Source organism: Octodon degus, unplaced genomic scaffold, assembly GCF_000260255.1.
Source record: "Octodon degus isolate 3935 unplaced genomic scaffold, OctDeg1.0 scaffold00009, whole genome shotgun sequence".
Classification (NCBI taxonomy): Eukaryota; Metazoa; Chordata; class Mammalia; order Rodentia; family Octodontidae; genus Octodon; species Octodon degus.
Genome location: NW_004524585.1, coordinates 14,139,712 through 14,152,665, shown reverse-complemented (window position 1 = coordinate 14,152,665; position 12,954 = coordinate 14,139,712). Strand labels below are relative to the sequence as shown.

Genomic DNA, 12,954 nt, shown 5'->3' with positions numbered 1-12,954 from the left:
ACAGCTCAGGTTTCAGCATCGGGCCCCACCCAACTCCTTGTTCTGGGGTGTGTGCATGTTAGGCAGAGGGGGCCTCCGGACACTCAGGAGTTAACATGGCAGCGGGACTGGCGGGGGTTGGCGTGGCATACAGACTGGGAGGAGGCGACCGGAGTAGGCTGGGAGGTTGGGAGAGCAGCGGAGAAGCGAGTGAGGAGGGCGAGCGAGCGGCGGGAGGAGGGGCGCGCGGAGGTGCGGCGGGCCTGCTCGGCTCACTTGGCACCGGGCGGCGCGCACCGCCGGAGCCCTTCCCTCGCCCGCCAGAGAGCCTCGGGCCTCGGCGCGGGAAGGGACGGGACATCAGCGATCCAGACGTCGCCCCAGCAGCTCGCGGCATAAGTGCACCTGGGAGAAGCGCCCACCGAGCCTCCCCTGGCCTGGGCGCACTGCGCGAGGGCGCGGACCAGCGTCCTCAGTCCGGCCAGTCGTGGGCAGAAAGCGAGCAGAGCGCGAGGAAACAGACTGCGGACGGCGCCCGCGGGTGAGTGTGTGGCTCCGGGAAGACCGGCTGTCGCGGACACTGAGGCCGCTAGCGTGGCTGCGGGTGACGGGAGGCGAGTCGCCTCCTCGGGACGCTCAGCTAGGGTCCCCTCGGCTCCACAGCTCCAGCTGACCGGGTGGGGGGCGGGGGAGGGGCGGGCTGCTGCCGGCCGCGGAGATGCCCGCAACAGGGCTGGCAGCTTAGGGAGGCAGCCGGAGGGGAGCGGGAGGGAGACTGGAGAATGCAAAAGAAGGTGTCCGGCTGCGCTGGGCCTTCATTAACCCCGACAGGCCTGAGCCCCCTAAACTGTTGCTGGGCTGAGCGGGGGCCCTGGAAATGTCGAGGTGCCCAGAGGTGGCAGAGAGGTTAGGGAGGGCGTGCCAGGGGCAGACCAGTAGGGTATAAGCACTCAGAGCTCGGGGACTCAGCCCTTCTCAGGGCTCCGGTGTCAGTGCTGAGGGGACAAGGTGGCCTTGGATCTGCCCTCAGTATCTGGCTGCAGGAGCCAGGTCCTTCTGGGTTGGCCGGTTGGGGTCTGACTGCAGCCTAGGATGGGACAGGCAGGGTGGAGGATGGGCCGGCCTGGAGCTCAGCTGGGGGCTCTGGGAGTGGGAGCCGCAGGTGCAGAAGGGTGGCTCTGCGCCCCCACAGCACCCCCAGGAGACGAGCACTGGGCAGCCACAGGTGGGGCTTCCGTCCTGCCGGCATGGCGAAGGGCGGTGCAGGCTCTGGCTGTCAGGCTGGCTGTGCGCAGCAAGGAGTGGCTAGGTGAAGGGCCCTGAGCTGAGATGCTAGAGAGGGGCAGGGGAGTGGGACCTCGTGGGTGGGTCCTGGGGTGTTGCTGTGTACCCCTCTGTCCCTGTCCTTCCTCCCCCACCAAGGGAACAGGAAGGAAAATGTCAGCTGGGCTTTGTGCTCTGTTCCTTGGGCTGCCGCAGCTCCCATCTGTTGGAGCCAACGCAGCTTCTAATTGGGCGACTGGCTGAGTTGGAGGGGGTGGGCTGGGCACAGCTCTGGGTTGCCAGAGATGGACTGGCAAGCTCTCTCTCTCTCTCTGAAGACCCCAGGAGGTGGGTGGTGGTGGAAGGGACGGCCTGCCCAGGTCAGATGGCTCCCTGCCAGCCTGGTTGCCATCAGCAAGAGGATGGGAAGGGAGATCAAGGTCTCTTCTGTGTACCCAGGGCATGGAGGCTCCGTGCTCCCCTGCCCTGAAGCCAGGATTGACTCTGCCAAGCATCCTCTCGCTGAAGGGGCAGGCCAGCATTTCCACCCAATGGCCCTGTTCCTTAATGTCTTCCCAAAACAGAGCACTGGGATGGGGATGTGGAGTCAGGGGTGGGGACAGGGCACCAAGCCCCCTTGCCTGTGGGTCCTGTTGCTACCTGAAAAAGTCACTCAGTAGCTTGACCCACTTTGCTGGCCAGGTACTGTTGTCCCCAAAGGAAGGGAAAGGGCCCAGAGAGGGGCCTGAGCCCCCTCAGCCTGCTTTTTTCTCCCCAGGCTAGCTCTGATGCTCCTCCTTACTGCCCAGGGGGCCCTGGCATGGGAACTCATTATTTTAGAAAGGATGGAATGGATGGGCTCAGTGCCTCAGCAGCCAAGGCTCCCTCAAGATTTGACAGCTAAGAGCACCCCCAAATCCACACCTTCCCCCACACAGCCTACCCAGAGATGTGGCTCCCCAGATCTAGCCAGGCTAGGACAGCAGCCCCTCTGATGTCCTGCCCCCTTCTTCCTCTTCCCCCTCACTGCTCCATCTGCCTGTGCCCTCACCCTGCTCTGCCTCATCACTGATTGCCCCTTCCCTGAGGGGTCTCTGCCTCTACCTTTGCCCCTCTCCTATGAACTGCAGCCCACGCCTGAGCCCAGCCACCTTGTCCCGGAGTGGGGGGAAGAGGGGACTGGCGCTGTTGGCTTTGCTGCCTTCCTTCGCAGAGCAGCCTGGCTGGGGGCCTGGCAGCTGCATTCCTCTGCCCCCCCCAAATCCCCAGAATCACTCTGACCCCTTCTACTTCCCACCCCCTTATTGCTTTTATTTGAAAAGAAAAAGAAAACGAAATGCTTTTTAAAAAATCATTCAACAATTATTTATCGAGCCCTTACTGTGTGCCCAGCAGTATTTTAGGAGCGGAAGATACAGCAGTAAACAAACCTCCGTGTCTCAGACAGAGCTGAACTTGCACGTTTCAACTTGACAGCTAACTCATTCTATGCTCACCGCTGGGGGGTGGGGAGGAGGGTGAGCAATCCCAGTGCATCATAGTGACACCGCCCTGCCAGGGCCATCTCCTCACCATACTCCTGGCACCACGTAAACAGATGTCTGTGGTCTGAAAGGATGCACCGGTTCATAGTTCACTGTTTTCTGGGGGTCTGAATAGAAGACGGTGCTTCAGAGGAGAGAAGTGTCGATTATTACTTATTGAGCACTTACTGCGCGCCTGTTTATGTTAAAAGTTTTATTTAAAAAAATTCTATTCGATCCTCTTGATAGTGTCCTAAGGTCTGCATTATCATCCCATTTTCTAGTTGAGAAAATTGAAACCCAGAGATGCCCTAGGCCACATAGTCCCTGTTTTGAAATCACTGGTTATTTGCAGTTCATTGTCCCCATCTGGTAAGCTGTCCCGTTATGCCGGAGTCCCCATTTCACCTTCCCTTACAGCATCTTGTTGTTGCTGCGATTTAGGAGACTATAGCGTGTATAAGCCTTTGCTGAATGGTCGCATGAATAAGCGTTCTCAGATGGTCAGAGAAGGTTTTCTGGAGGCGTTGGGACCCTGGAGAGGAGGCAGGAATGTCAAGGAATCCTTTTGATCTTCTACAGATGTGAGCGAAACTGTGGCCAGCAGCACCCTCCCCCAGTCCCACCTGCACCCAGGGAGAGTGCCGGGGAAATTACTGCTTCCGTTCAGGGTCAGCACAGGACTTGGTCCATGGCCAGGCTAGTGAGTCAGTGTGGCTCCTGCTCTCAGCCTCCTTGGGCAAGCCTGAGCCCTGCGAAAGGGCCAGGCCGAGGGCCTTTCACGGGGAAGCTACAGGGAAGGGCAAGGTCATGGTCAGAGCTGCAATGGAAGAGCGACCAAAGCTCAGAGGAAGGAAGGCAGAGGCAGAAGTTAAGAGGAAACAAAAACCACAACAGGAGATGTGTACCACACACACACACACACACACACACACACACACACACACACACAACCTTGCAGTCCTGTGTGGCTGGATCCCTACGAGAAGTCACATCTTAAGTGGCCTTGGGGGCTTGGTATCTCTGGCCTTCAGTGCCAAGGCTGAAAGTGGCCTCATCCAGGCCCCTGCTTAGTTGGTCACCCCACGTTTTCTAAGTGTCCACGGTGATAGGTGCTATGAACAGAGACAGATCAGATGTTTGCCCTGCCCTGAGGACCCCACAGTGGAAGTACAGATTCTAGAGCCATGGGCCTGGTATTTGAATCAGGCTCCAGCACCTATAGCTGGGCGCCACTGGGCAAGTCATCCAACCTCTCTGTGTGTCAGCTTCCTTGTCTATAAAAGGGACAAAATCATACTTGGGAAAGTTGTCAGGAAGATTATATGAGGTAATATACATAGCAAGCCAGAATAGTGTCTGGCGTATGATAAGTGCTAAATAAATATTGCTGTGATTATTATGGGGAAGGGGTCAGTCCTGTAGATAAAAACGAGGCCTGTGCTCTAGTTCAGGGTGAACAGAGGCTACTGCTTCTATGAGCAGATGATATTTGAGCCAAGGCTTCAAAAGGATGAGGGGTGGTTCAGTCCCCGGGCCTGCCATGCCAGCCCCACCTCCAGGGCCCGCTGAGACTGCGATTGAGACTGGGCACTTGAGAGGCTGTAAACAGGAGAATCACTACGAGTCCAATCTACTAGTGGGACCCTGGACACCCTGTAGACCCTTCCTTAAAATACAGGAAAAGAAAAGGAGTCAGTGGACGGGTAAACTGGCCCAGGGACACTGGAGCTGAGGGCATCTAAGGCACAGGAATTGTGTCAAAAGGCTTCATGACGTGGACATTGTCAACACCACTGACCGGACCCTCTCAGCCTTTTTGTCCCCAGTGCAGAGAGGTCGGCTTCCAGTGGGGCTGGCTAATTGCCCAGAGCAACCCCATGCCCCTGGGTCTAGAACATCAGCCTCAGGGTGGGAAAGCCCGTGCAGCCCCGCTGGGTGCAGTTGCATGGCCTCTGACACATGCTAACCCTTCACCACGCAGACTCAGTTGAAAGCCTAGAGCTGCCGCACTCTTGTCCCCCTGGCTTCTGGTCCCCTCCTGGGGACCCAGAAGACCATCTTGGCCTGAGGGAGCTGCCTTATAGGAAGTGAGTTTAACTAGGTTGGGTTTGGAATGTGGCTCGTCTCTGCATATTTTTTCCACTGACACCTTCCCTGCTGTTCAGCATTTGATGGACCTAAAGCGAGTTCAGAGATGAAGAGCAAGCAGTAGATTCCTGGGGCAGAAATGGTTTCCTGGCTTCCACCGCTCAGTTTGTAATGACACAGATTATAGTGTCTAGCATTTATTGAGCACTTACTACGTGCCAGGCACCAAGCCAAGTGCCTCACCAGCATTATCTCACTAAATCCTCAAATGCCCCTATTAGGTAGGCAGGTACTCTTATTATCCCAAATTTAAACGCGAAGAAGCTGAGATCCAGGCTTGCTCAAAGATATGATGCTAGAAAAGAGATCCAGGGATGGATTTAACTCTTCTCTTTGATTCCAAGTATCCTGTCCCTGTTGCACCCCAGAGTCCAGGGCTTCCTGGGCCTCTAGCCTATTCTCCTACTTCCCTATGAGAAGAAATTCCCCAACCAGCCCTGGCTAAGCCAGGAGTCACCTACCTTCTTTTAGACATTGTCAGAGAGGGTCTCTGATCCAACAGTGTTTCTTTATCTCAGCTGAGTGCCTCAGGGGACTCAGGGAAGCTGGGCCATAAAAGTCAGTGCCATGGATGCAGGATGGGATCAGATGTGAGGGTAACTCGCTGGGAAACATGAGGACAGAGGGAAAGGGGCAGGCTTGCGCTGCGTCCAGCGGATGTCCCGCCCAGGCAGCATCCTGGGTCCCAGGAAGAGCAAGGGCAATCGTTCCTATTTCCAGACATCCGGTGAGATCACCAGGCAGCTCCTTGGGAGAAAACAGGTGGAGGAATGGGGCAATGACTGATGCTGTCAGCTCTGTCCCCTGGAAAAAGTAGGTCTGTGTTATCTGATCCTTCCAGGGAGAAAGATAAAGGGGAGAAGAAAGCCAGGTACGTTGATGTTCTTCTGTGAAGGGCTCAGACCAAGCCAGGGAGCTGGAGGATGAAAGTGTCTGTTTTTGGCCAGAGAGGGCAGAGGTGGCGATACCCAGAAGGTGGAATGACCACATGGGACAGCTGGTGGTGCTGCTCTGTGCAGGAGGAGTGGAAGGGGAGAACTGACACTTTGCTTGCTGTCACTGTCCGCTGTCACTTCTACTTCTGAACAGACCTCCCAGTGAGTGGAAAGCCCTGAGCTGCACAAGATGTCCCCCAAAGCTGGCCCAGGGCCCAAAGGGTGGACTCACAACCAGAGGGGACCTGCAGCATTGTCCCACCCACCGTCCATCCCCGAGCATAGTGACACTGGAGTCTCATTAGTGCCCATTTCTTAAGCATCTGGGCCTGGCTAGACAGCAGGGAGCAGCAGAAATCTCTGTCCTGAAGGAGCATTCATGTCATTGTCTGGGGACATGGTAAAATAAACTTGTAAAGCAAATGGGTTGAATAAAGCAGTCAGGAGAACAGTGTGCTGCTGGGAGCAAGGGAGGTGGCAGATTGTCTGGGCTGTCACAGAGGCTTTTGAGAAGGTGATGTCCAAGGAGGCCCAAGGACTAGGAGAGAAGCCCAGGCCTGGCAGGGTTGAGGAGCATGAGGAGGCCGTGCGGGCAGGAGGCAGTAGCAGGAGCGGAAGTCAGAGAACACAGAGGCCAGGATGAAGAGGGCTGGGTCGGGGGAGGTGTCTGGCTTCTTCTGAGGGAGACAGGGCTGAGCAGGGTTTGGAGTGTCAGGTGACACTCTGATTTCTACACCCAGAGCTTTGACCATCCGTTCCAACATGGCGGCAAGTGGCCAGTCAGGAAGTTCTGATGGATGCAACTCCCTGGCCTTTGAAGCTATTTGAGTCACCTGGTGTATCTTCAAGTGTCCGTACAGCCTTGTCTGTGGAGCATGGGGGTGGGAGTGGGGCAAGGGGTTGGGAGAACAGAAGCAGAAGACCCACTCTTTGCTGGTAGGGAAGCCACAGATCAGTTGGGAGGCATAACTCATGCTCACAAGAAATAATGAGGGAATAATACCAGACAGTATTTAAAACCGAGTGCTAAACTGTGTGATTTAGACTATAAATGTTATCAGAGCTGTGAGCGCTGTGTGGGAGTCTATAGGGAACGCTTCCTCAGGAGGTGCGGCTGACTAGGGCACCAGAAAGCAGAGTGCTGGCTGTGTGGAGGGCGGGTTCTCACCAGAACTCAGGCGTGGTGGGGCAAGGAGAGACTGGACTGCAGAGCAGGCTTACGGGTAGGGAAGCGGTGGCAGCATGCCAGCTCACAGCATGCGGCTTCATCTCTGGATAAGCCCCTTCCCAACAGTGGGGCAGTTGGGCGCCTGATACACTCTTTTCTCTTTGTTCGATTGGTATTGGGGCGGGGGGGGGTTCTGTTTTGGGTATTGGATATCAAACCTAAGGCCTCACACACTCTAGGGAAGCACTCTTCCCCCAAGCCATTTTTTACTTTAAGATAGAATCTCACTAAACTGGCAGCTTAACTTTAAATCCTCCTGCCTCAGCCTCCCCAGGAGCCTGGATTATAGGTGTCCGATACAACCCTGGGCTTCTGATGCTCTTGTTAATCCCTCAGGGAACAAGGAGGGCAGCCCTTTAGGTGTAAAATCCAGCCTCCAGGGCTCCTGCTCCCACTCTCCCAGGGCCAGCTGATCTGTTCATGGAAACCCTCTGGCCTGAAGCAGGTCCCATGCTGCCTCCACTGTCTTCCTCAGAGCTACACCTTCAGTTTTCTGGAATTCTCTTGGTCCCACTTCTCTGCCCAGATTACAGCCACTTCTCCCCTGGCCTCTTCTGCTGGCCCTGGCTCTGTCTGGCATATTAGTCCTATAACATCCCTGTATGTTTCATATTTAGTGAACCAGAAGACAAATCCTGACAAAGGGAGCAAGCTTCTTCCCTACGAAAAGGAATCGAGTCCTCCCCTGAGCAGGGCTGAGCTCACCTCTGAGGTGTGGAGCAAGGTCGCCCGGTGCAGTGAGGGATTCCATGGTGGGTGCCCTCACCCACTGAGACAAGGCTGGAGACACAGTCCTCCCTGGACCCCAGCGAAAGAGCAGAAGCCAAGTGTGTGGGCAGAGCAGCCCCTCCTCAGCCCTACCCGCCTGGGCTCCTGGGAGCTGAGAAAGGAGGCCTCATGATGACCCAGGCCAAGTTCCTCTGGGCAGCCAGCTGAGTGTAAGGCCCTTGTCCTTCGTCCTCAGAATCCAGGGCAAGCAGGGTAAGGAGAGGCCGGATCGCAGGGCAGGCTAACAGGTAGGGAAGAGGTGGCAGTGTGCCAGCTCTTTAGGTGTAAAGAGTGTAAAGAGTGTGACCCACTCTGATGGAGTGGGTTAGAGTCTATGCTATCCAGCTGTGTGGACATTTTACTTTGACCTCTCTGTGCCCCAGTTTCTCCGTCTGTTGATCTGGATTAGTGACACTCACTTTTTTTTTTTTTTTTTTGCAGTACTGGGAGCTGAAGCCAGGGTCTTCACCTTGAGCTACATCTCTAAGCATGCTTTATTTTTTTTTTTATTTTGAGACAAGGTTCCACTGAGTTGCATCACATTTGAGAGCCTCCTGCCTCAGCCTCCCAGAGTGCTAAGATAGTAGGCGTGCGCCGCCATGCCACATGCAGCAGCCACGCAGGGTTCTTCATACCACAAGCTAACATTTGTGGGTGTTTAGAGGCACCAAAGCTTTAATGTATCTATCTCACTTAATCCAAAGGACACTGTGAAGTAGACATTATTCCTCCTCTTTTCTCAATTGAGGAAGCAAAAGCCACAAAGCATTAAATAACTCGCCCAAGGCTATATGCAGGCAACAAGTGGCAAAGCCAGAATGCAGCCCCAGTCCCTAGGACTCCAGAGCCCTGGTTCCCAGCCATCTCCTGAAATGAACTTATTTGTGTAAAGTGCCTGCTACAAAGTAGAAGCTCAATAAATGTTAGCAGGTTTCTTCCCCATCAGGGCTGTTCCTCCAGGGAAAAGCTTTCCCCTAGCACCAAGCATTTCTTTTCCAGGCCCCCCTGGGATGTGTGACAGAAGTAGGAATCCAATGAGCTGCCAGTTTATACTAGGGAAGAGGGGCTGAAGAAGAGCAAGCCATTTGCATGCAATTCTAAAGCTCCAGGCTGCAGCGAATGCCCAGGGCACCTGTCTGCTTTGAGAGCTACCTTCCAGCCCCACTGGGGTAAGGCCCTTGGTAAAGGGCACCTGGCCCGGGTTGCGCTGGAATCCAGGGGCCAAGCCCACGTCTGCACCCTCTACTTGAGCTGGTCACTGGTGGGGAGTCTGAGGCCTGTGCTTTCTAAACTTGGCTGCTGCTTCTGGGCTGTCATAAGACCAACCTGGGACTCTCTGGATGGCTGTGGGAAGAGGACAGCGCTAAAGGTCAAGGTGTGGGGAAGGAAGGACAGCGTCACAGCTCTGTGACTGCTGCATTGGCCAGCCTCGTGCAGCAGCAGTGTGCAAGGAGGCATGCACAGGGCTGCATCTGGCCTTACCTGGAGATATGGTGAGAAGGGATGACCTGGAGGGTCAGCTGAATATGGGGGTGCACATGGGACCGAGGAGAGAGCCCCAGAGCAGTCATCGTGCATTCCTCCTGGGAGACCCCCTTTCTGGTGGATGTAGGACCTGTGTCTGCACAGCCCCCCAGCACGGCCAGAGCCTGCTGGTGCTCACACTGGACGCACCCAACCTAGAGCGCCTCTGCATTTCCCCAGGGAAAAATGAAAAGGGGGTGCCCATGTCTTAGCACTTTAGAACTAATGGCAATTGAGAGCCCTCACGCCCTGTGGTTTTCAAGCACTTTTAGAAATTGACTCATATTTTCAAAGGAAAACCATAACATGTGATAGGCAGAATAATGACTTCTCTGTGGCCACGTACGAATAATCCCTGGAAACTGGGAACAGGCTATGATACAGCAAGGGAGAATTAAGGCTGCAGATGGAATTACAGTTGGTACGTTGTCTGATCTTCAAATAAAGAGATTATTGGAGAGGTTGATACAGGAGGATCACTGTGAGTTCCAGACCAGCCTGGGCTACATAGTAAGTTGAAGGGCAGCCTGAACTACATAGTGAGACCCTGTGTCAAAACATAAAAATATTCTGCCTTATCTTAGGGAGCCCTGTGTAGTACAAGAAATAGGGAAGCATAAGTTGGTATCACAGTAGGGCCATATGGGGCTGGGGATATAGCTCAGTGGCATAAGCACCTGCCTGGCAAGTGCAAGGTCCTGAGTTCAATCCCAGGTGCCAAAAACATAAAATAAATGGAGTAAGGCCATATAGGACTGGTGTTGCCGAAGGAAGGGGCCAAGAGCCAGGGAATGCGGGCAGCATTGGGAAGGCAGGGAAAGGCAGGAAAACACATTCTCTCCACAGCCTCCAGAAAGGACTGCTGTACTTTAAGGCAGTGTGGCCCATTTTGGTTTCTAATCTCCAGAGCTATGTAACACCTCTGTGTTGATTTAAGGTACTACATTTGTGGTATTGTGGTATCCAGCCACAGAAAATTAAGTTTAAGCTACAAGCAGAGCAGGGGGGCCAGACCCCCTTGACCTCCTCTTGATCACCTAAGGGCAACCCTGCAGAACTGCTTCTCAGCACAGAAGCTCTGAAATGCATGGAGGTCTGAAACACAACCCCTGCCTCTTCCAGACTGTGAGACCAAGGCCCGGAGCGAGAGAGGCAGCTTTGTTGGAAGACACCATAGCAAACTCGGACTCCAGTCCAAGGCTGGCTTGTGTCTGGTCAGAGAGCCTGGATGCCTCCACAAATTCTGCACTCCGCCTTTCTAATAGATGTGTGTGTGTGTGTGTGTGTGTGTGTGTGTGTGTGTGCACTCGAGGAGCACAGGGTGCCGTGCTGGGCCTCAGGCAGAGGCGCAGTCAGTTCCTACTGCAGGGAAGGTGAGGACAGCTGCTCAGTTCTGCCCTGCCCTCCACCCCTCGGTGTCTTCCAAACTCGGGCAGCCAGCCGAACACTTCAGCCTGTCAGGCCCCAGCTGGGCTTCATCAGAGCCACCTCTCTGGGCAGGCACCTGCTTGCCTACAGCACCCTAGCTAGGTTCAGGTGAACAGGACACTGCCTCAGGGAGGGGAGGGGAGGAGAAGGGAGAGAAAGGAGGCAGGGGAGCAGTGCCCTGCCTGAAACAGCACCTCAGTACCACCATATCTTCCCTCTGACAGACGTTTTGGCCTCCTACCCCCCCCTCAGCACACCTGAGCCACTGGCCAGCCCCCAGGGCTGCCAGCTCCTGGTGTCAGTCTCCATGGCAACCCCACATTTGCAGTTCTGGTTTCTAATGACTTATTGGCATGTGTGGTAATTTGCAGAGCTTGGCAGGAAGAGAGCTTAGGGAGCTGTGAGAAGGGGCGGGAGGCAGGGTGGGGACTTGGCAGTCAGGAGGGCCTCAGGTGTTGGAGGAGGACAGAGGTACGCTTGGCCCTACCCCCTTTCCTAGTCCCTGCTGGCTGCTGTCCCAAGGAAGAGAGCTGCCTCACGCCCAGCGCCTCTCTGGCTTTCTGAGGAGCTCCTGCGATCTCCAGGCCCCTGTGAGGAAGACAGATGGACAGACAGATGTAGCACACAGCTGCTCACCTGTCAGGCAGACTTGGGTAGGCAGGAGGGAACTGACAGCCATGTTCAGCCACCACAGGTCAGACCATTCATGTCTCCTGTCCGTTCCCTGAGCCCTGAGAACAAGGGGTTCCCTCTGGGACCCAGAATCGCTCTCCTTTGTGGGGAGAGAGATGCAGACATCATCTCCACAGGACAGGTCCTGGCAGACAGTCAGAAAACCAGGCAAGTCAGTAGTGAATGAAAGGTCAGATGATGGAGGTGCGGGAAGGGGCAGCCATCCTAGTCATCAAAGGGGAGGTAGGGGGGTCTGACCCTTCTCCACTGTTGCTGGAGCTTCCTTAGCCTCAGTACTGCGTCCCCAGAGTACGCGGAGGGAGCGGTATGGCCCTGTCCTGTACACAGCTTCCTGCTTCCCCTTCTCTACAGTCGTAGGAGGCAGCCCTGTGTGCAGAAAAGAGCGCTGTCTTTAAGGTTAGCTCCACCTGTGTTAGGACTCTGTCGCTGAGCTGCTCTGTGATCTTGGATCTGTCCCTTAACCCCTCCCCGAGCCTCAGTTTTCTTGTCTCTAATGTGGGACCCGCAACCCGGCTCACAGAGTTGTGCAAATGAAACCAGCTGATACTTAAAAAATGGGTGACGCATTGTAGGCCCCAATAAATAGGAGAGAATTTAGAAAGTGGTCTTTTAATTACCTCCCCAAATAAACAGGAGCAATGCGATGGATAATTTAAATAATTCTGGTGGACTTGGTGAGGTTCTTTTTAAAATATTTGCAAATTGTCTTCATTCATTCAGGAAATGTTTATTGAGTATCTTTGGTGTGCAAGTCCTGGGCGGGGCACCGGGTCTCTCCCCGTGGAGGGGCCTGCGTGATCTCTGAGCAGATAGCGCTTCTCAGGATAGCTGGGGCTTCGGAAGAGACTGCCCCAGAGAAAGGTCTGGACCGTGGAGGCTCTTTCTAGGTCCTGTCCACTGAAAGCTGTGGAGGCTCTTTCTAGGTCCTGTCCACTGAAAGCTGCTTCCTGAGTCTGTTTTCAGAGCCTTAGCTGCTGCCAAGGCTGGAGGCAGCCACCAAGGACCACCAGCTCAGCGGGGTACCTGCTGTGAGCTGCCACTGGAGCTATTGCTCTCCTGCCACTGGGAGGGCGCGGGGTGGGGAGCAAGCAGAGCTGGGAATAGCAGGTGGACCTCTGGGAGCCCCCACCCTGCCTCACCCCCCACAGCTTCCTCTGAGATGGCACCCCTGAGATCGTGGGACGGGGTGGCTGCCCGCTGTGTTCTGACCCTCCACTTCACCCTGTAGTTTGTTTCCACAGTGGCGAGGGCTTGGGAACTGTACCCTCGGGTTAGGGTTGCTAGTTGAGCACACTCATAACCTGCAGCCCTTGCTAGCTAGCATCAGGGCTACCTTAGCTGTCCCCTGACCTACAGTGATCCACGAGAAACTCAAACCTAAGGGACGGAGAGGGCTTCTTGAGGTTGTACAGCAAATCAGTGCTACAAGACTAGGTGGAAGGCTCCTAACTCCTGGCCTCAA

The 12,954-nt window shown here is 55.0% G+C and overlaps 1 protein-coding gene across 1 annotated transcript in view; it reads left to right on the top strand.

Annotated features, from left to right (window-relative positions):
• The first annotated feature begins 240 nt into the window (after window positions 1-240).
• The window catches only part of Lrrn2 (leucine rich repeat neuronal 2), a 58,099-nt gene continuing 45,385 nt past the window's right edge, over window positions 241-12,954 (top strand). The window contains exon 1 of the mRNA XM_004625403.3: window positions 241-520. The gene's annotated coding sequence lies outside the window, so the exon portion shown is untranslated. The remainder of the gene's footprint in view (window positions 521-12,954) is intronic.